Source organism: Camelus bactrianus, chromosome 4 (genome assembly GCF_048773025.1).
Source record: "Camelus bactrianus isolate YW-2024 breed Bactrian camel chromosome 4, ASM4877302v1, whole genome shotgun sequence".
NCBI lineage: Eukaryota > Metazoa > Chordata > Mammalia > Artiodactyla > Camelidae > Camelus > Camelus bactrianus.
The window spans coordinates 43,703,156-43,727,748 of NC_133542.1; the positions used below are offsets into that span (position 1 = coordinate 43,703,156).

At 38.5% G+C, this 24,593-nt stretch overlaps 1 long non-coding RNA gene across 7 annotated transcripts in view; it reads right to left on the bottom strand.

Annotated features, from left to right (window-relative positions):
* Positions 1-24,593, bottom strand: part of LOC123616261 (uncharacterized) — a 556,494-nt gene that overhangs the window by 255,270 nt on the left and 276,631 nt on the right. For all 7 annotated transcript variants that reach the window (XR_012506409.1, XR_012506412.1, XR_012506411.1 and 4 more), the window contains exon 4: positions 8,645-8,732. This is a non-coding gene — a long non-coding RNA (uncharacterized LOC123616261). The remainder of the gene's footprint in view (positions 1-8,644; positions 8,733-24,593) is intronic.

Sequence of the window (24,593 nt, forward strand, 5' to 3'; positions counted from 1 at the left end):
AAAAACAGACCTTACATCCCAAGTTCCTTCTCACAAGTAGATGCCATGCTTGCAACACTCTGTGTGGTGGATTTCATAGGATGCTAACTGCAAAGGAATTCAACCCACACCTATACCTATTTGTCCCATTTATGTGACAGATGGAATACAGAGTGTGGGCCACTGTGAGACTCAGACATCTCTCCTCACCCACTTGTCTGTAAATAACTGATAGTATATTGCCATGATGCTAACCTTCTCAGTAAGCCAGAATGTATAATATGGCATTTGAATCCTATTCTCTGGCAAATTAAGAGTCACTGGCAGAAAAATCTGAGACCTAATTTTCAATATGTCTTTATAAGGAACATCAGAATCATTCTGAAGATCATGTACAATGTGATTAGGTAGAAGCAGTTGTCTTTTTAAAATGCTTTAAGTAAGTGGTCATCTTAAGTAATTGACAGAGGTGAGACTCAGGCCCTGGACATTTGACCATCTGAATCCAGAGCCCATCTTTCTATTATCTGTACTTAACTTCCTAATGCCATTTTTTAAAAAAAAGGAGAACAGGGATGAAAAATGCCATCCTCACTGAGAAAGGATAGAAGCTGCCACTGCCTTCAAATCATTTTTAGTTCCCAAAAGTGGCCTTGACAGGTAAGCAGACAGGGTGCCTCTCGGGAGCTGCTAATGAACACAGGGCTCGGAGAGGCCAGAGAGGATTAAAGAGGAGGCAAGCTGTAATATTAATAGCTGCCTGCAGTAGCTGGCTATTGCTCAGGGGCACTTGGGATGGCCCTAGGCAAAATTTCAGAGTAGGAAGCTTATCTTCTAAAATTCAAGCTTCCTCTCCCTTTACTCATTCTGGAGCTCCATAGTTTATATGCCCCCAGCCACTATCATCACAACTTCTTGAAAGTCTAGATGCCCAGAAACCTCAAGTTTCTCACTCCCCCACTAAGTCATTGCCACTTCCCCCACCTCCTGGAGATGATTCCAATACCTGACATTTACACTTAGGTTTAGGGTTTACCAGTGTGGCTTCCCCTTCAGGTAGGACTGCATTTTCAGTTTCTTCCCCTTCTCTCTCCACTGGCATTCCCCAAACCAAGTAGTGAAGGCAGCAGCCATTTGGTCACAAACTAATCCTAAGGAATGCTTTATTTAATCAAAACAGATTTTAATCAAAGGATTGAAAGGGAAGGGAAAAAAGAGACACAACTAAATAATTTCATCACATATTACTTAGTCAACAGTTTCCAAGAACAAGTGAAATTTCAGCATGTCTTTACAGGACTATGGCAGTTAATCATAAGAATCCTTCCACACACAATGAATCACTTTTCTAGGTAGAAATAATATTTTTAAAAATTAAATAATGCTTTATGCATTCAATTGATAAATTTTATATTAAAGGTGAATAGGAATGAAAGTAGGACTAAGATTCATGTCCTCTGAAACAAATCCCGTGATGTTTTCCTTTAAGATTTTCCTATTGCTTTAGCTCTCAACTGTCACTATGGTAACAAAAAAGAACTTTTCCAGTTCTCTTTATGGTTTACCAAGAACTTTCACATATATAATTTCATGTGCTTAACGATAATGGAGATCTGTTAAAGGATTCTACGATATTTCAACCAGGTTAAACTGCAAGAAAGAGAACTCCAAAATCTTAGTGGGTGTAACTTAACAAATGTTTGTCACTCATATCCAAGTCCAAAGTGGGTCAACAGATGGGATTTCAGTATAATCCTCTGGGGATGCAGGTTGAGAGAGTGCCATTTTGCACACACCTTCACAGGCTCTAAGACCATTAAAAGAAGGATGCTCAGTGGCTCACAGGCTCTTAAAGCTCCCACCTGGAAGTGACCTGGGAGGTCTCTTCCACTTACATTTTATTGGCCAAAGCAAGCTGCATGCCTTTTGCTTTGCATTCATAGGGGATGGGGAGGTATTAACCTATCATTTGTCTGGAAGGAGAAGAGATGGAGCCTTTGTGAACAACCACAATTACTACAAAGTACACAAAACAGAAATAAGCACGAATGAAGGTTATCTTAAACATTAGATAATTTAATAACTCAGTTTTAATTCATTTAAAACTCATTTGTAGTCTATGGGTAGATACCAATAAAAATAAGGGGAAGCCTAGGAGTGAACATGGTTCACGAGAATAATGAAATTAGGAATGAAAAACACTTTTCAAATACTCCCCCAAATTAGTCACAAGAATAACTGATGGTTAAACATACAAAAATTTTTTAACTGTGAACTATTTCATTTTAATTTTTTTTTAACTGAAGTATAGTTGATTTACAATGTTATATTAATTTCAAGTGTACAGCAAAGTGATTCGGTTTATATATGTGTGTGTGTGTGTGTGTGTGTGTGTGTGTGTGTGTGTATCTATATCTATACTTTTTCAGATTCTTTTCCATTATAGGTTATTACAAGATATTGAATATAGTTCCCTGTGCTATATGGTAGGTCCTTGTTGTTTATCTGTTTTATATATAGTAGTGTGAATATGTTAATCCCAAACTCCTAATTTACTACATCCCTTTCCCCTTTGGAAACCATAAGTTTGTTTTCTATGTCTGTGAGTCTCTTTCTGTGAGTCTATTTTGTAAATAAGTTCATGTTTATCATTTTTTTTTAAGATTCCACATATAAATGATATCATATGATACTTGTTTTTATCTTACTTCACTTAATACAATAATCTCTAGGTCCATCCATGTTGCTGCAAATGGCATTATTTCATTTTTATGGCTAAGTAATATTCCACTGTATACCACATCTTCTTTATCCATTCATCTATCAATGGACATTTAGGTTGCTTCCATGTCTTGACTATTGTAAATAGTACTTCTGTGAACTTTGGGGTGCATGTATCTTTTTGGATTAGAGTTTTCTTCTTTTCCAGATACATGTGCATGTAAGATCAGATATTCTTAGAATTAAAGAAAAAAATGGAAATAGGTTTGGGACCTTCTGGGTTTAAGAAAATAAAACATAATTCCTTACAAGATTTTGGAAACCTTTAATGTGCTATTAAGCATTTTGAGTTTCAGTGAAGTGAGAGTGTGGTAGGCAGAATAATGGCCCTCTAAGAAGCCCACGTCCTAATCCTAAAACCTATGAATGTATTATCTTTTATGACAACAGGAACTTTGCAGGTGTGATTAAATTAAAGATCTTGAGATGGCAGGTTATCTTGGATTATACCAGCCGGCCTTTAGTAATCACAAATGTTTTTACGGAAGGAAGATAGGACTATCAGGATCAGAGAAGATGTGATGATATGATGGTGGAAGCAGAAGTCAGAGTGGTCCAAGGCCATAACTGAAGGAATATGGAGAGACTCTAGAAGCTGAAAGACAAGGAAATGGATTCTACACTAGAGTTCCTTCTAGAAGGAACACAGCCCTGCCAAGACTCAGATTTTAGATCAGTGATACCTGTCTTGAACTTCTGACCTCCAGAACTATAAGGGAATAAATTTCTGTTGTTTTAAGCCACTAAATTTGGGGTAATTTGTTACCATGCCATTGGAAACTAATACAGAAGGATAGTAAGTCTTTTGCTCTTATATTTACTTGAACTGAACCTTTTATTCCCTAAAATACATACCTCAAGGAACACAGTTTAAGAAACACTGGTATAATCCAATCCCCTACAATTATTCTGAGGTATGGATTACTGATATTGACAATAAAATGTTAGATCAGAGTGAGAAAATTAATAGCAAATACAGGAGAAAGCAGTATTCGACATTGGAGCTCAGTGAAAATAACTTACTTCCTCACCCCTTGATTTTAATAGCAAAGGTTTCATCTCCTAACATGAAATGCTCCTGCCTCTCCCAGCTGCCTGGAGTGAAAGGCAGCCCTTCCTCCCCACCTCCCTGCTACAGCACAGACACTTTTCTTATATGCTGCAGGCAAAAACAATTTGAAGCAGGTGACAGCAGAACTCTTCTTTTTAATGCCCTTTGCCTCGGGCACAAGACTGGATCTTCCCAGACACTAGAAATGTTATGAGAGGACATTCACCCATTCTCCCCTTGGCAAAGCCAAAACATACATTTCGACTGGATCTCAGAAATGCCGATGACTATCAGGGGCCTGACAGGCCGCTTCTGAAGCAGGCCTCCCACGCAGCACCTTTTACCTGTGTCTTACTTGCAGTGGCTGCACAGGAGAGAGAAGAGGGAGGCCCGGCTCTCCAACCTCCAGCCTTGCCTGTGCCTGTCAGAGATTAGAGGCAGTGGGGGTGAAAATCTATCCTGCTAATGCAATAGGCTTAATTCTGGTTGGTTTGAAACCAGCAGAACCACAAAATTGCAAACCTTCTCAGAGTACAGCTTTTTAAGATCATAAGGAAGTATAAATCATCGCTAAAATAGTAGAAAGCTGGGCCCCCAGCCCTCACAGGTTTCTACAAATCATTTTTACCTCTTACCCAAGAGACACACTCATGATGCATTAGGTTTGGAGAAAGGAGGAGGACAAGTTCCTGGAGAGCACAACTATGGTTATGTCACTATCACTGAAGGGGCCAGCATGACTGAACTCTTTTGCCAGGACAGCAGCTTCAGTCCCCCAAAGGCATCTAGTAAATAGAAAACGAAGGCCTGCTTAGTAATCTAGAATGACTGCTAATGTGAGTTCCAAAGATATTAAATATGTTTTATTCCAACATGTTAGAGGGCTGTTGTTTATTCCATTTTCACAGTCTGCCCTCCCTCAGTCTGATCAACATTTGTTCGTTGGGATTATGGCCAATATCCTATGGGCTGGAAAATAAGCCACTGTGAAACAAGCAAGCTGCTGGCAGGCTGTGACATTTTTCATTATCTAGTTGGAGGAACCAAGTGATGTACAGCTGTCTTCCAAATGAACACTACTTCTTTATACAGTCGGCAGGCGATGGCCATAGGCTATTACTTAATATTTTCAGTTGTCAAATCACTTTCGATGACTGAAAACATTCACCTTACTACTGGGAAGACAACGGGTTGATCTTTAAGAAATACCTAGTACAAACACCACTCATCACCACTCTTTTTTTCAATGGTTCATTCATTAAATACTTGAGAGTCCTCTATGGGATACAGAGACAACAAATTCCTTATCCTCCAGGAGCTCAGGGTGTTCTGCATGGATAAATATACATGTGACTATGTGGAATAGCGTTAGGGTAGAGAGAGCAGAGTGAACCACTCTGCCTAGGTGTCAGGAAAGGTGTCACACTGCAAGAGGCACTTGAACTGCGTCTTGAGAAAATAAGGGACAACTGGGAGGTAGTGGCTTTCCAGACCTGGCAGAGGCGTAGAGAGGTGAAACAACAGCACCCACTCGGGGAAGTGCAAATGATTCCGAGCGGCTGAGTTGTGGGGTGAGGCAGTGAGGGTCAGAAAACAGGTTGAATAGGCAGGCAGAAGCAATATTAGGGAGGGCCTCGTATGATGTGAAGGACCTTCAGCATCTTACTCAGCACCACTTGAGTTAACAGCCTGAGCTGAAGCTGAAATAATTTATGTTTTCTTTGTTTACCCAGCATTTTGACAGTCAGATCCAGGTATGTCAAAGAAAAGGAATTATTTATCAAACACGGAATTTAATACAGGATATTGTTTACATAAATGATGGGGAAGTTAAAAAGACAAATTGAGACGGTGAGAAATTAGTGACAGCAGAAAATGATGATCGACCCTCTCTATCTGTAGGTTCCACACCTGCAGATTCAACCAACTGCAGATTGAAAATATTTGAAAAAAACATTCCAGAAAGTTCCAAAAAAGTAAAACTTGAAGTAGAATTTGCTGCACGCTGGCAATATTTACATAGCATTTGCATTTTGTTTTCAACTATTTACATAGGATGTACATTGTATTAGGTATCATAAGTAATCTAGAGATGATTCAAAGTATACAGGAGGATGTGTGTAGGTTACATGTCCATATTGAAGTCAAGTATCTCCATGTGATATGCAGTCTTCCCCTTCATGCTATCACTAGGAACTAGAGGTCTTCCTCAACTTATGATGGGGTTACATCCCAGTAAACACATTGTAAGTCAAAAATACTGTAAGTCAAAAATGCACTGAATACACCTAACCTTCTGATCATTATAGCTTAGCCTAGCCTCCATTAAATATGTTCAGAATATTTACTCCCATTGTGTAGAAGCAACCCAACTTACTCAACAGTAAGACTTAATCACCTAGCCACACCCAATTATTCTTTTCTGACTATTGGATCAATGGCATGAGAAGCTCCAAATAGCTCCAGTCCAATGAAACCAGTGTTGTGTTCCCTGGTGGAATTCATCCTCCTTTGGGAACTAACACCTCTAAAGGGGAATAGAGCTAGGAAAAAAAATTCTGTAAATGTGCCATTAGGTGTAATAAGGAGAGAGTCCACTCCCACTTATGCTTATATTTTGGTATCAAGATGGAAATTCTAGCCATGAGTAAATAAATAGCACGTACTGGTCACTAGTTCAAGGCAAATGCTGCATCATGAAGGAGAGCAACTTAATCTCACAAGATGCTGTCTCCTCACTAGTGGTGACACTGAATCTTAAACTGATGATCCACCACTCTATCAGGCCACCTACTTCTGAAAGATGAAGTATAAGGATAAAACTAATGACTTTCATGAGCACTGCTCTTGATGTAAAATAATTTCCTCAGTCAAAAGCAATGTTGCATGGTGTACTAACATGATAAGTAAGGTAATAAGTCCGTGGGTGGTGGTGCATGCAAAATATTTTAGGCATGCAATTCTACTATAAACCAATTAGGGTACATTTCATTAAGAACAAATTGCTGCCCCTAACCAATGTTGGAAAAGGAGCTTGATCGCTAGTGGTGGAATAGTACATATCAGGGCTCAGGATTGGCTTTTACTGCTGATACACTAGGTATTCAGGAGCCAAGCAGGGGTATCAGCCTTAATGAGGGGAGGTCTGTGTTGCTGCATCTAGGTGTCGCTTTCTTTCCCGCCATTACAACCATTTTGTTGAGCTAGCACGAGAGTGGCTAAGAGACTGACGTCCACAGAGTACACAATCTCATCCACCCTAGTACTGAAAGCTACCTCTCCACGGATATCCTTTGAGGCACATTCATGTGGGACATAAATATGCTCACAGCACTAGCAAATTCTCCCTACCTGTGTCTTCCAGAACTTTGTAAGCCCAGTCTCACATATATGCTTACTTGATGATGGATTGCTACTGCACAAAGTCAGCTTTATGGCTTGGTAAATCAGACAGAACCTAATTCATGATGGGCAGCTCAGAAGGCATAACCACCTGGTATCCCACAGTCAAGCAGTCAATTTCTAGAACCCAGTGTTTAATCCAGGTGCATCAGTAGAGTAAGACATGGCTTTGCTCCAGTACCCTAAAGGCCTGTACTATGATTTTTCTGTCTGACCTATTAGAGGCTATGATGGCATCTGCAAGATCATAAATTCCAAATAACAAGACAACTTGTATGAAAGCCTAGACCTGTGGCAAAGCCTTCTTTTCCTCTGAGTCTTACTTACTAAAAAGTAGTGATCATATGAGATACTCAGTAAATGAATCAGAACAATACATCAATTATGGTTTATGTTTTCTCCAAATTCTATAAAGACACACAAGGTTTAATATACCTCTTTCTTAATGACAGGAAATGTAAGGCACAGAAACTTGTCATTCATATTAAGTTGAAAGTTTTTCAATAAAATATCAGGTCACTGGGATTTTAGTTCCACTCTCTAGCACCCAGTTCTTGCTACTTGCTGCTCACCAGAATTGATAAGCATAATGCCTTCAGTATAGTGACAGTATGCTATTCTGTGAGATCATCAGTGTCTCGGTACTACATTAAGACTGAGAAATGGAGTCGGCATGGCCCTGAGGTGAGACAGGGAAGGTATACTACTGCCCCTTCCAAGTAAAATAAACTGATACTGATAACCTATGTTCCTCTGTAGGGGAATAAAGTATTTACCAGGTCAGTAGTGGCATACTGGGGCCCAGGTGTTGTGGTGACTTGCTCCAGCATATATATCACACCTGGAACACAGCTATAATTGGAATTTTTACTGGATGGAATTTACTAAAATTCTCAATTATTTTTAAAGATATGTCAGCTTTACCAAGGAGCAAGCAGGCAGGTTAACCATGAATGTGATAGTAATCATAACCTGTATCCTGCAAACCTTAGCAGGTTACACTTCAGTCTCTAATTCCTACAGATACTGCTTTTTATTTACTACCTCAGTTAAGAGGTGCACTTTGGGGGCTTTGATGAGGCTCTTCCTGACATAATAGCCTCCATTCCATGAGTCAAGGGACCAATGTGGGGATTCAGCCAATTTCCACCATGGCTATTCTAACTCTACATTCAGGAACTGGGGAGATGACCACAGGATGGGTTCACTGTGGGGTTAACTGGGGCCAAAACTCCATTTACCGTCATTTCTATAAGCTCCTACTCTGATTACCGGATCAGAGTTTCATTCTGTGGCACCAGGTATTAGCATCAACTAAAATCTGTGTCTAAAAAATCTCCAAATTCCTGGATATTTTCCTTTTCTCTTTGCATAGTTATTCTGCTAAATAATTTCAGATTTTTTTAGAGAAAGATTTGACAGGTGACTTACAATATCTACTTGTAGCAGTGCTTCAAAATCCTTCTTCAGGGGACACTGGCCTCCTCCTTTGGCTCTGGATCTGTGAACTGGCTCATGTCTGGGAAGAAGAAGAGTGGTTGTGACTTCCTACTGCATTTATTCAAGATAGGTTTTCTAATCACCACACCTAGAGTTTTCTGTTTATGTAAGTTAAGCAATCCACTTTTGGGCTTATATTTAATTCCTCGGGAAACTATGATCAATTAGTTATCATCATAGATCTCTGAAGGTAAAAAATTCTGATTGCCACTCAACCCTTCCTGCTCATTACAGAAATTGTGGTCATCTTGTCTCTATCAGGAAAGCAATACAGCCACCTAATCCCGGACATTCTAAGAGCTCATCTTCCTATTGAAATCAGTTCATTTTAAAGGCATCATCTCTTACTGTCACCCACAGGCTGCAGAGGAAAGCTACCATAGACATTCAAGGATTTTGAAGCTCCTCTCATTAACGCAATTACTGACGGTTTAATAAGAGTCCTCTGGGTTCTCTTACAAGAAATAGTCAGGAGAGTGAGTAGGTTGAATATAAGAAATTCATTCCAACATTCTCATCTCCTTATTCTTTTGAATTCTTCTTCAGCTTTATTCCAGGGAAATTCTGGCATTTTTTTCCTCATTTCTCATAGGCCACTTTAAAGTCCATGTTTTAGTAAACAAATCAAGCAATGTTTTAGTACAATTTCCAGCTGTTTGAGCTAGCACTAAAAGACACTTAATCTGGATACTTAGATAAATACACATATATTAATAAATATTGAACAATCCTATATTATATTCTGCCTTTCTTAGTCTTACTTATATAGATGCAAATATTTGCAATTCTTTGGCTGTATAAATTATTTATTCCTGGATCAGACCTTGCACTTCTTCACCTGAGGTATGCTAACATCTGACTTCATTATGGATCTGGAAGCAGTAAGAGATGCTTCTGGTGAGTCTTAGGAAAATAAGCATCTCCTCTCAGGGCAACTTTTTTCAGGTGAATAAATTATAGACTCCTTAAGTAAGGGAAGACTCCCCTCATGAGATATTGTTGCATCTGTCGGTAAAGGAAACTTGAAATATACTGTGATCATGGTTCTCAGATTCAACTGCATCTGTTCAAATACCACCCCCCACCCAAACTCTCAGAGATCCATTCTTTAAAATTAATACCTTAATACTTAGGTGAGCCTGTATTTTCACTTTGCATGGTAACTCTGCAAACTACACATGATTTTGATCCTCAGCTCTGATTTCCCTCCTGAGACAAAGAATTCTAAGAATGCCATGGCAGCTCTCTGACACCCAGGTTGTCCCTTGAGCTAAGAGTTTAAACCTCCAGCTTATCATTTTCCTTTTGCAAGCAATCCAGCACAATCAGGAACAGTGATTCCATTTTTATAGTCAAATGCTACAGCTACTTGTTTTCCCAAAGCCTATTTTCAGTTGGCACATCATCCCAAACAAACCAGGTTATAATTTAAAGTAATTGTGATGCCATTTGAGGAGACAGATTAATTATAGTATCCCATTTTCCACCTGAAAGAAGTTCTGTATCGTGTTCAGGCTAAAAGAAGCAGGCAATCCAAGTTCAGAATTTGTTCTTGAGGATCTGTTTCCTGGGACTAATCCTGATACCTTCCCCCCAAAATTGCATTAGTAAAGGTTGAACCAGGAAAATAGAAATCAATATAAGTATTTCACATAAAGGAAATTTAACACAGGCAAATGGTTCCATACATGTTGATAAAGCTGAGAAACTTAACAGATCGTGAAGCAATCTACAGACTAGCAACAGCAGGAAAGCCAGCCTTACTGCAGAGGGCTATAGAGAGCAGAAGTGATTTTACTGAAGCCTGAAATCCAGGAGTAGGTAATGGGGGCAAGTGCCACTGGAGGAGCTGCCTATGGGAGTTGGGACCACTGAATGAGGGGTTATCCGCCAGGAGATGGAGTTAAGGAGGAAACGCAGTTGCCACCAGAGATGCTGCCTCAGTCAACGTGAGAAGAGGTATAACCTTAAACTCCGCCTTCCTCTTGTGTTTCACTTTTTCTTCCTACTGGCTGACCCTACCTAAGAGCTAGTTAGTAGTTCCCTGTAATACAGAATCAAATGGGAATATGCAGTAAACTGATCTGAGAACAAATAAGCAAATGACTGGCTTTCTTTCACAAAGAGTGATGGAAAGAATCTGCCACTACTCAATTTGGAGTTTCAGCCAGGCCAACTCACGAGTAGGTAGGATTCCTTGTACCTACTTCTTACAACAGAGATTTTTTCTGTGTCATGCATTTATTTCTAGTTCAAATCAGGGTAGAAAGTTTGATTTAACAGAAGAAGCTTCATCATCTGTAGGGATTTAGACAAGAAAGATGTATTTGGCTCATTGTCTATAAAAGCTAACTACGCATAGCAGGTGTTGAATACAGACTTTGTAATCTTCCAATACCGCTAATATTAAAATAACTGATACCAATCCCACTGAGATTTGTATTAATGTATAAAGATAACTTAATGTATATTTAAAAACATAATATCACAAATTTGTCCTAATATTAGAATTATGGAACCCGAGTTTCAGTTTCAGTGGCTCAGAACTTCACCGAGATTCAGTCTTCTGCTCTCTAAAACAGACCAGGATAATTTGTAAGTCCCTTCCATGTATTTGTTCAACAAATATTTTCCTGAGTCACCTTTGCTAACTGACTTTAGCTAAGCACAAAGAATACTTATTATTGTAGCTCCTGTATATTTCATGAAGCCAAGTACTATAGCTATCAAACAATTAGACAAATGCATATTAAATTGTAACTGTTCTAAGTGCTATGAAGGAGAAATACATGATTTCATGCAAGGGATTTGCTCTAGTTAGGGGAGACAAGGAAAGAGTCCTTAAGGAGATGATCCTTGATATGTAGGGGTTCAACAGGAAAGAGATGAGAGAAGAGAGTCCAAGTGTATAGAGAAGCCCTGTGGCTGGAGGAAGGGGACATGTAAATGAGGCTGAAAGAAGGACAATGTGCCTGGAACCGATTAAAGAGGATGGGAGTGTGTGCACATGGACACTAGAGAAGCAGTCAGGGGCCAGAACACAAAGACCACAGGGCTTGTGGAGTAAACTGTTTTTACCCACAGAGCAGTGGGAAGCCATCGGAGGGCTTTAACCTGAAAAGTGACATGTTCACATATGCACCGTGAAAAGATCACTCACTACAGAAAATGCACTGGAAGGGAAGTAGTTACTCTGGTAGCCTAGACTGGGTTGCAGTGGATAGAGACAACGAAAAGTAGATACATTTGAGTGATTTCTAGAAAAATAAAATAACAGGACTTGGTGCTGAATGGGATTGGTGTAGTGAATTCGAGGAATCTGTCAAAGGTGAGTCCTACCTCCAGTCTGCATTTACAGGTGGATGTTGGAGCCTACACTGACAGCATTACTGATGACATCTGCTTGAATGAGACTAAGGTGAAGAGATAGGGGTCTACTCTTGGACATATCTGATTTGGGTGACTTGAGCTACTTAAGAGAAAGTGCCAAGTAGGCAGGTGGATATTCAGGTGTGAAACAAAGTTAATGGTCTGGACTAGGAAAAAGATATTTGGGATTCATCAGTTTAGAGACTGTAATTGAACTTTGGGGCAAGAGTTAGATTGCATAGAAGGAGAGTGTAGGGTAGAGACAAAAGAGGACCAAAAATGGAACTGTGAGTAATTCCATCAGCCAATGATAAGGTACTACAAGTTGAGCGTAAAATAGAAATAGGAAAAGAATGAACAGATAGGTAGGAGACATGCCAAGAAAATGCTGTATCACAGAATTCTAAGGAAGAGTGTTTTGAGAAGGATGTATTGAAAGTTGCTGAGAGGTCAGGAAGAAAAGAAGAGAACATGCCCATTCAATTTACTGAAATGAACACCACTGATGACATAAGTGAGAGCAATTTTGGTGGAGTCAGGATCAAATGCCAAAATGAGGTGAAAGAAGCAATTGGAAGAAATTTGGCTACAGAGGAGAGGAAAAGAGAATGCAATACCCGAAGGGTAAGGAGGATTCTATTTGTTGTTTTTAAAAAATGAAGGAGATATGCATGCTTAAGAGTTGATGGAAAGTATCCCATTTAGAGGGAAAATTTTACCACAAACGAGCAAGAAGAAACAAGGACTGGAGTAAAGTTAAGCAAGACAAAGCGGGAGAAATTCAAAGCGTTAGGTAGTGAAGACATGTCCATCATAAAGAGAAGGAAGAAGGACAGGGAAGATGCAAATTTATGTTTGTATGCTATTTGGAAGATGCTTTGTTGTTACTGAGGAGATGCCAGAAATGTCTTATGAAAGCTTTTAATTTATCTGCAAAGTCAACGTCCTCTTCCTGGAGAGAGGGGGGAAAACATCTTGGGAGATGAGAAAGGTTGGGAAATGAAAGGAAGCAGAACAGGACATTTCCAACTCAAGTTCTCAATGATTGTATAATTTCACTTCCTATGTGGTATACACTGATATCAGATTAGAATGTGTTTCCTTGAACCAGTATCAATGTCCTTTGGAAAAATTACTTTGTGTCTCATTAAGGCTTCTCTATCCCTCTGTCTCTCTCTCTCTCACACACACACCATCACATCATTCAACTCTGAAAAACAACACTATGTGAATATTGCTGTTAAAAATCAGTTTACTGCCACAAATTTTACAGTTAACAGTCGCAGTGGAATTTAACTACCTACTATCAAGGAATCTAAAAAACCACTGCCTGACATTTGTTAGATCTGTACAAAGATCTCCCTGGAGTGTTGTCTCTGTTTATCACAACTCAACTTGTAGCAGAAGCACTGCCTTAATTCATAGCCTGTGAAGCCTTTACAAAGCCCCTCTTAAAACTACAAAGAAAAAAAAAGGCTGCCACAAATTCTTCTTTTCTTACTTACCCATTCGTCTGCTGTGAGTATCCAAGAAACCTAAGGGAGAATTGTTTAAACTTCAATGTGTTTTAGGGTAAAAGAGATTGTATGAAAAACATGACAGGTAAAATAAAACACTAGAAAAACTAACATCTATGTAAGTGAATCCCAGGTTTACAATGATTTGTAGCTTCCAATCAGTGAAGTGGCCAGCTGAATTATACCAAGATCTCCTTGTCTCAGGCAGTAATATTTGCTCCAAAGAAATGGCTGCCTTTCTAGATAACATTGTTGGCCACAGAATGTTCACCATGACAATGCAACATGAAAGTGATCTTGGCAGATTCCACTGTTAGAATTCAAATTAAGAGACATCTTCCAAATATAAATGGAAGGAGAGTGTTCTTTCCTTTCTTATCAACTGCTATAAAATTTATGAAGACCTGTCTGGCTTGGGTCTCTCACCTACTGACAAATTTGATTAAAATGAGACCTGAGAATAAGTAGTGATGGAACTGTCCAAGCGTAAGTATGTCGCCACTGAAAATTGGCTTCTAAAAAGGGTGTTGATAGAAAGGAAGTATAGAGAGGTGAGAAATCAGCTGCCAATACCGCATCCTCAATTATATAAAAAATTGCAATTAAAGGCTAGCAAGGTTAGGAAGACTTTTATTAAATAATGCAATTGAAGGTTTAGAATTCAACCTATGTACAATAGGATATTTGTGTATTAGTTTTCTATTGCTACTATAACTTTCTTGCTTAAAGCAACACAAATTTATTATCCTACAGTTCTATAATTTAAAAGTCTAACATAGGTTTCATTGGGCTAAAAGCAACATCAGTAGGGCTGTGTTCCTTCTGGAGGCTCTGAGGGAGTAATTTGTTTCCTTGTTTTTTCCCACCTTCTAGAGGTAGCCCACATTTCCTTGGCTCTTGGCCCCTCCATTCATCTTCAAAGCCAGTAACATAGCATCTCTCTGATTCCATCATCACATCTCTTTTTATGTCTTCACTTCTGCCGTCCTCTTTCACTATGAAGGATCCTATGATTACAACAGATCCACCTGTATTATCCAGGATAATCTCCCATCTTGAGGTCCTTAAATTAATCACATATGCAAAGGCCCCTTTGCCATGTAAGGTACCATATTCACAGGTTCCTGGGATTAGAATGTTGGCATCTTTGGGGGTGCATTATTCTACCTACCACACTTGGGAAAGTGGAAAAGTATGTCTTTAAAAGAAATGGATTATCACCAGTTTTCTGTTTTCTAAGCATATGAAATTCAAGGAGGAGATTAAAAACATTTAAAGGATTTTTTCCCATAACTGTGCAGTACATCTGATAATCAGACCACTCATTTTCAGTGACAAGAATGCTGAATAAGAAAAGGATTCCTTCGGCAAAATGAAACTAACTCAGAAGATACAAACTGATGACTGAAAAGCTACCAGGGATGCCCACAGGATGTCATACATCTCCTTCTCAGGAAATTACAGCAGTAGAGAGAGCAGACAAATGGTAATAAAAATGTATTTTAATTAAATTATTCTACAATAAAACTAAAAGGAACCTAAAAACAAGAGCTAATTATTATCCTCATCATGCTTCTTGAATAGCTTGTGCAAGGAATGATTTTTGAGATGAGAGCTGAGATGGTTACAAACTATTTCACCCTGGCTTGCTCTCTCCTCTGTGCTCTTCTAAGTCTTTCTTTGTCTCTGTCTCTCCATGCTCTCCCTCTGATAGCTTTCATTTTATCTCGCAGGAAGGATGACCTGAGTGAAGACTCAGGTGCTTCAATTCATTACCTCGAAAGCACAAGAAATCAGTGAACTTCACATCACTGTGGATTAAAATTGGTATAAAGTAAACTGTTGCTTTAGCTCAGCTTCTGATACCTTCAAAAACAGTGTCAGATGCCAAGAGATACAACTGCCAGCAAAGCTGGGTTTCCAGGAAACAATAACTTTCATATTTTTGCCACCATAATCTAGATCTAAATTCACTTTTGAAAAAATCCACAGCATTAAGCATCCACATTTTTTTAAATAGAAAATTGGAGCATGTGGTCTAACAAAGGATGTCTCATCATTTATAAATTTAAATGAGAAGTGTTACAAAGTCATAAAAAATAAATGGCATTTAGCTACATACTGAATAAATTTACTTCATTGAAAAAGAAATGAAATTCTATGAAATGAAGGCTGTCCCTGGAAAACCCAGGATGCATGGTCACCATTATTTCTACCAGGCAGTTTAGGATGCTGTGTGGCTGTAAAGCCCACGATTTATTTTGCACAGTGTCTGCCAATGCCTCAAAAGCTTCAGAAAAAAAAAAAAAAAGTCTCTTTATTCCTCGTGAAACCATGTGAACTAAGTGTTTGGCCTGCTTAATTATCCCAAGAGTCTGGTTCAGTCATTCAGGGTCTGGCACACTAAATGCCCAATAAATGCAGACTGAATAAATGAGCAAATGCATGAACAATTTAAGATTAGCCACATCAAAAGCAGGCCAAGTTTCATCTCTGCCAAGACTGAGTAAAAATCTCGTAAGATCCATCCGGAGGAACAACTTCTCAGGACATTTGTCCTGTACGGATAGAAGCCTTTAGAACGAATACTTAATAACTCCTTTAACTGATTTCATTGAGATGTATTAAGTTGCAGTATCACCATTAAAAGGTTTGAATTTTTTTAAATAAAAAATTATTTGTCGAGCCTCCATTACCATTGGATTTCAGGCTCCCTAGTGATATTTAAGCCCAGTTTCATACATTTTCAGACTGATTTTGGTGCTCTTCGTTTACAAACTTTAATCTCATATTCAATTCACAGCTCTCTTCCTCTGCAAACCATGAGAGGCTGGATAAGTGCCTCCAAGGCTTGGAGTAGAAGTTGGGGAAGGTGTGGGTGGGGTCTGGTCTTCTCTCTAACCGCATTTCTCACCTTCTTTGCTGTCAGTCCTCTTCTGGGATTAGAGCAAAGATGAAGGAGAGGAAGTTGCTCATTCTGCAAAGGACTGTTCACGGTAAACTGGCCTCTCTCTTTGTTGACAGACCAGTCTTGCATCATTTCTCCCTTCTTCAAATGCTGATGTGCTCATGGGAGGGGCCTCCAGGGGGTTCTCCCTGCACAAGTCCCTGACGTGGGGTTTCTGAGGCCCAGACCCTCCCTCCTTTCCCAGGCACATCACAGCTGATCAGCTCCACGTCCTCTGACTTCCTGTAACCCATGTTGGGGGGGCGCACCTGGGAGGGAGCAGTGATTGAAACACTCAGTCACCTACTCACTTCAGTCAGATCCCACTCACATATCCTTGTCATACCAAACAGAGACATGCAGGCTTCACCCTGGCATTTTCTCTTTCAACTCTATCACATCCCTCTGGCCCCTTTCTCTGTGCTCAAGCCTGAAGAACAGAGGCCCCATCCGTTTAGTTGCTCAGCTTTTTCTAACAGATCATTCCTAGTCTGTGGCTTACATATGGGGCCAGTGAAGGCAACTGAGGTGCCCTCAACTTGTGGGAAGGTGAGGGAACAACTCATATAATCTTTTGTTTTGGGATATGGAATGGTTACTGCTCCGTACAACCCATACTTCCTAAAAGACGGTATCTCAGTGTCTTTGCAGATCTGATTTATATACGTGGGGTAAAGGAAGAGTAAGTGGGCTCATTCCATTAAACCGTGGTGTTTGACCCTTCCTGAGAAGTGTCTGGATTCCTAGATTGAGATGTGTTGGACTTAAATTTTAAGGTAACCAGCACCCATTATTCTCCCTTGTAGCCACTGGTTGAGTGATTCCTGAGAAACAGAGGCACAGTAATGGAAGGTTTACCAGGTGGCCGGGGTTTTTTCTTACACATAGTGCCCTACACATATCGAGCCATTTTTCTTCTCATAGCAACTCTAGGAATGAGGTATCAGTAAGTCTGTTTTAAGGTAAATTTATAAAGCATTTTTTGAGGTATATCACTAGTGCCTCAGGTATACCACTCAGTGTTTAAGAAAACAGGTTAGATTTAAAATTTTCATTTGGCTAAATTATACTGATTTATAAGATATTATTACAATTATCTTACAACATGACAGTATCACTAATGTTATGATTCCCACTTACAGTCAACTTGTCCAATTTCACCAAACTAGTAAGTATTAGAATTAGAGTCAGGTTTTCTAATTCCAGGCCCAATGTTCTTCCTTGATGCTATACTGTTAATGAGGAATTCTACTTTTCTTATTATTAATGTTCAGGCCAAGTGGGTTTTCTATTCCAAGACAACATCTGTGCCACACACCAAGATGGGTATGAAGAGGCACACACATATAAAATCATAAAATAACAAACAAACGACTGAGTTCATTCACAATGAATTCATCTGGCAAAAACTTGATTCTGGAGAAGCTTCTGCCTGAATGAACGACTGCGGTTGTCACAACATGAAATATTTGGGGGCTTCTGGTAGAGAGCTTTCTGATGCTTCCACTTGGATCATCTCCGTTCAAAGGGCACTCAACTTAAACTGTTGAAGAGTAAGACTGCTCAGACTGCAAAGAAAATCCTACTTGGTATGCAAATATATTCATTCCATAGTTACCAAGATTTAGAAATATGTTTTCCTGTATCTTGAAGTCACATGGATCTTATACCCCAGACTATTTTTTAATCCAATAAATACTCTATCTTTACATTTACAATTTATAAGATAGGAAAAACAGCACTGATACAGGTAGTATCTGAACCACTTTGGAATACCGATACTGAAACAGAGGCTCAGATTTCCAGGATAAGGAAGGGGAAGCTATGCCTTACTGGAGACAGAGCACAAGTCCTGAAGGCACTGGGACTCTCCTTCCCCATATACAACCTTCAAATCCACCCTTTCTTCCAAATTTCTTAAATTCTTCATGTCATTACATCAGCCATTATAGATTAAATTCTTTCAGCTAATAAGTGGGTCTCTTAAAATGCAAAGTCCGACACAGGATTAATGTTTTACCAATCAGTCAGATATTGGTAGAATCATTTAAATTATCTTACCAGTTGATAGAGGCACTGATGAAATAGATGTATTTGAGTTGGAGAAGAAAGTGGCTGTTAACAAGGAGACGTGCACAATGATGTTCATAGCGGCACAGTTTGTAGCAGTGAACAATCAGAAACACTGTAGCTGCCCATGAGGAGAATATAGTAAGTTGTAATGGATATTTCTGACAGAGTATTATATAGCAGTAAGTATCAATGACTGGACTGAAGTGTATCCCTAAAATACAATGTTTAGAGAAGAAAATAAATCTAGGAAAAATTTTTAAATGCATTTTTTTGAGCATTTGAACATCAAATTTAAAGTTTCTTTTAAAAAATGTGGGGTATATATATACGTATATATATATATATACACAATTATTTATGGGCACGTATGTGTAGAAAAATAGAGTATCAACTGGAATTCATGATATTTGAAGCCTTTAGGGAGAAAGAGAGCAGAGAGGTTGAGTAGGAAAACAATGAGAACTTAACCTTATTCAGCGTCTTTTGTTAAAACAGAGCAAATATATGAAACTGAAATACAAATAATGATGATGAAAATGGTGATGATGATGATGATGAAGTTAATCTCAATTTTATTTATTTTTTTAAGTGAAGTACAGTTGATTTGCAATGTTGTGTTAGTTTCTGGCATACAGCGTGTGTGTGTGTGTGTGTGTCTATTTTTTTTCATATTCTTTTTCATTATAGGTTATTATAAGATATGAATGATGTTGATTTTAAAACCTGAATGTAAAAGAGTAGAAGCAACACAGGGGGAACCTGGGAAGGAGTCAAGAGAAACGTCACAATTTTGAAAGAGGTCTGCCCTATTTTAATTGAGGCTTAGACAGAGGAAGGAAGCCAGATTAATGAAAGCAAGAAGGAAGACTTCAAGCAGAGCAGCTGGATCAGCCTGAAAGAAAACTTCTAAGCAGGGCAGCAGAGCAAGCTGATCTGCAATTCACAGAGTAAATCAACTTCTCAGGAAGTTAGACATAACAATACCAAGGCCTTCTAATTAAAAACAGTCAATATCTAGAGAGTTTATTCAAACAAGAACAGGGCAAGTGATTGGGTTTGGAGGATGCTGATAGCCTCTTGGAACTCAACCTCATACCACCCACAAGTGAAGACCCAAAAAAGGCTATGGGTACTCTGAGAAACATTTAGCAATAGATGCCAGCGTCCTCAGTCCCTGAGAGGTCCAGAGGAGCAGCAGCCGTGGGGGACTGAGCAGAAGGCCAGATGCTGGGATGCCATCAAGTCAGATTCAGACAGGGAAGAGCTGCAAAACTGACCTAATCTTGAAACACTAACATGGAGCTACAGCTACAGACGTCCTCTATTTCCCCTCCGTGGTGCCCGACTGGGTCTAGAGCCTGATGAAAGTTTCAAACAGTACAGCCAGAGGGATTTGAAGGCAAGATACTGGGCAATTTTCGTAAGAAGGAAGCTTTGAGAGAGGCTGCTGTTCTCCCACACTCCAAGTCTCTTCTGTTCTCCTTTTCCCACTATTTCACTCTCCCTGGAGTTCTCCATCTATCAAAGGGACCAACTAGCATTATGCAGACAGATCTGAGTTGTTCCAGAGACTCCTGTTTGGAATTGGGCCAGTTACTCTGCCTCTTTGTGCCTCGATTTCTTTATTTCTATGATAGGGATTATAACAACTAATTTGACAGTTGTTACAAGGATCAATTGCAATGATATATTTAAGAGGTTTAGCCCACAGCCTGGCACAGAAAATGCTCAAGAAGTGCATAAATTATTTCTAGCACTCATCACTTAGTAGGCATTCAATAAATATTTAACTAATTAATTCAACGTGATGTAAATTAAGTTGGAGTCTCTCAACAGATGATTACTAGTAGAATATCTGAGCTAATACAAATAAATGTCTTTTTTTCCTCCCTATGTAAGGGTCAGTTGTTATGAATCACATATATTTTAGGCTTTCATGGCTACTCTTTTATTTTATGACATTTAACCTGAGATTTTTATTCTGCTTGCAGCATTGTGTTACTTATTTTCAAATGCCGGACCTTGTGCATGGAGAAGCAGAACACCATGCTACCACAACTCCTGGTGATGTGGAACACAGGGACAGTCGTCCAGGTTTTGACAAGGATGCCTGGACACTTAGCGACCAATGTGACCCATGTAGTATCAAGGTTCACACATCCAGAGTATCAAATATCAAATGTACAATTAAACCACAGGATTTGTCTACTTCCGATATTGGTGTTTGCCAATTTCCTTGCTGTCACTCTGCATTCACATATTTCCCATCCCTCCTGATACATTTCTTCTCAACCAGAAACATCAACAATCATGTATACAAATTCCAAGTGATATTTCTCAATTGAGTGGTCTCCAAATGGCTTGACTGCATATCCAACTAGGAAAAGTGTCCTCAACATACGCTATCTGTACAACTATCCTTAACTAATAAGCTTCAACACCCATTACTTATTAACAAAGTTAGACGTAAAACTTAATTTCAATCAATTTTCTTTATGATTTAAAAAAATTAATTGGCCATCTTTTTTTGAAGGATATGACATTGATTTTGACTGGTTTAAATTATAGAAATGTTAAACAATAAAATTCAAAAAGAATGATCACACAAAGAAATCAGATAACAAACTCAAATACCTATAGAGGCCTGGAATGAAATCTAAAGGAGTGAAGTGGGTCAAGCAGAAGAGAGTAGAGAAAAGCTTCAAGTCTGGTACAAATTGGAGAGCCACTCATTGGTTTAATCCAATTGATGGCACACAGGAACCCAGCTCAGTATTGCTAAATCCTCCTACTACACAATAGAAGAAAGTAACTGGCCATCTTCTTGACAGGTATGATTAGATAAACATTGTTGTGAAAGAGCTATGCCTAGAATTATAGCTACCATGTTTTTACTTTTTAGTATTAGCATTTTTGTACTGTTTTTCAATTCATGGATTTGTTTTCAAGACTATTATTTATTTTGTGAAGTAGAGTGTGTTTTAAATTAATGAACATTCAGGAATGACATTGAGTCAATCCCTCCAAAAGGTGGGACTTCTGGGTACCTTCAGGGTACCTCATAGACCATTTGTGATCAGCTCACACAATGACCAGATGAGTGTGCCACTTCCAATCCACATATTAAATACTAGTGAAGCTTAAGTTATTTTTAATACTAGATAAAAATTGAAATAGAAGTTGTAGTATTTTGTCTCCCACCCCCCGCCCTCCAATGGATCATCTGTCTTTCCATTGGCTACTCCCCTCCCAACCCTCTTTGGAGGGCACTGACATGAATGCTTTGCCTAAAATAATATACACTTTCACAGCATCAAAAATGTTTTGGGAACAATACAAATAGCCTTACGGGAGTCCACGTTAAAAAAAAAATTATCTGATAAAGATCTCAAACTGAGTAAGTCCTGAATTACACAAGTAAATATGTGCCATGTGCTCATAGGCTCACACACATGAGCAGAAGAGAAGCTGGAAAAGATACTGTTGACCTGAGTCCCATCACTAATTGGGAAAAAGAAGTTTTGCTGGGACAGCAGCAATAGCAGCCTCTTTGAACACCCTCCATATGCATCATACTTAGAATGATATATTGGTTCACCAAGCTTTGCCTTGGCCTGCTGTGTAACGCACTGCGTGATATTTATGGTGTGTCTGAACCTGGTTTGTTTGTCAATGTTATCCTCCTCAAACCAGACCTGGTTGTATTGACGCATGACTTCCATCGTAGAAACAGTAGAATGATAAATGGAGCCTCAGAAAAGAACCCACTCACTAACTCCACAGTCATTTTTTTGGTGAGAGAAATCAGTTCTGAAAGGGCTATTGCAACCACATCCTAAATCTATTTATTGGAAAGTAATGTTTCATTCATTAGAGTGTTGCCTTATATCATCTGGTTGATTGGGAAAATACATTTACAAATAACCAACCAACACTTAACAAATTCTTATTATTTAAGTCCTTTCCTCCAAAACACTTTATTTATATTTTGGAGAAGTGAATGCTTTACTTTGCATATATGTTTGTGTTTTCCATCTCTTCCCCACCCTTTCTGGTTTTAAAGAATGAATAAAGTATTCTTTACAGTATACCACCTCTACTTGAAGAAATTTATGAATACCCCTAAGGACTACTGTGGCATATATTTCCCACATTTAAATACTGTTTTCCATGTCTACAAAACTTAAATATGGTAAAGACTTATTTGTAAGTTTGTGGGAAAGCCAGGTAATATTTCTCTAGGAAAAACGAAGCATTGAGGGTTATTAATGAAGTAGCAATTTGTGTGTGTGTGTGTGTGTGTGTGTGTGTAGTTGTACATGGGATCACAGTTAAGCATTTTCCAGTAGCTTGAAGAAAAGGGAATTTAGAAATGACTAGGCCCTTCTGCATATAATTTAAGCTACAAACTGCCAGAATTAAGTGTCCTCTTATTGTTAAACCATAAAATGGCAAAAATGAATCAGAGCAGAAATATGCCAAATCATCTCACAGACAAAATCATTCTCAGACCAGAACAATAGGTGATTATAGGAACACAATAAAAAAAATTGTTAAAATGGGCTTTGGTCAGTGAAGAATTTTAAATAAATAGAATCATAAAATATACTTCTAACTCCTTTCTTCGCTGTTAAAGTTGAATGTAGCTGGGCAAGTTTCTCTGGGAGGGAAATGTTTCTGTTGCAGGGACAGGTATGCCAATCTATAGGGCCTGATGTCTCAAAGATTTTATCCAATGGCCAACTCTCCTACCCTTGAATTTTTTTTATTTTTTTGAGGTACAATTTATATGTCATGATAGTCATCAATTATAACTGTACAGTTGAATGATTTTTAGTAAATTTATGTAGTTGTATAATCATGACCAAAATCCAGTTTTGGGACATTTCCACCCCCCCCAAAATGTTCCCTTTGACCCATGTGCAGTCAATTCCCACTCACACTCTCAGTCCCAGACAATCATAAACCTACTTTCTGCCCCTATGGATTCACTTTTTCTGGAAACTTCACATAAGCGGAGTCATAAGCATATAGTCTTTTGTGCTGAGCTGCTTTCATTTAGCATGAAGAATTTGAAATTCATTCATATTATTTTAGATATCAATAAATCATTTTTTAAGCTGATGAATAGCATTTCCTTGTATGGCTCTGTATTTTGTTTATCTACTCGCCAGTTTGGGGATATCTGGATTGCATGAATAAGCCGCCACGAACAAATAAGTCTTTGTGTCTTAATTTCTCTTGACTAGATACCTAGGCATGGGATTGCTGGGTTGGATCTAAGCATATGTAAGTGTACATACACCATTTTACACACCAGCAGCAGAAGAGGATTTGTTTCTTCAAACCCTCACCAACACTTAGTATTGCAAGTCTTTCAGATTATAGCCATTCTAGTGGGTGTGTCAGAGTATCTCATTGTGGTTTTAATTTGCATTTCTCTAATGACTAATGATATTAAACATCTTTTCATGTGCTTACTGACAATCTGTATATATCTTCTTTATGAAATGTCTATTCAAATAGGTTGCCCATTTTTTAAATTATGTTGTCTTCTTATTGTTGAGCAATAAATATTCCATATATATTTCGGTATAAGTCCTTTATCAGATATATGTTTTACAAATATTTTTTCCCAGCTCATTACTGGTCTTTCCACTTTCGTTCTTTTGAAAAGCAAAAGTTTTTCTTTAATTTTGATAAAGTCAAATTGATCAATTATTTCTTTTATTTTGTTGTTGTTTGTTTTGGGGGGGAGGTAATTAGGTTTATTTATTTATTTTTTTAATGAAGTACTGGGGATTGAACCCAGGAACTCATGCATGCTAAGCATGCACTCTATCACTTCAGCTATACCCTCCCCTCTAATTATTCCTTTTATTGATTTAATAAATTATTTACCTAACTCAAGTCACAAAGATTTCTCTTGTTTTGTCCTAAAAGTTTTATGGTTTTAGTTCTTCAACTTAGGGCT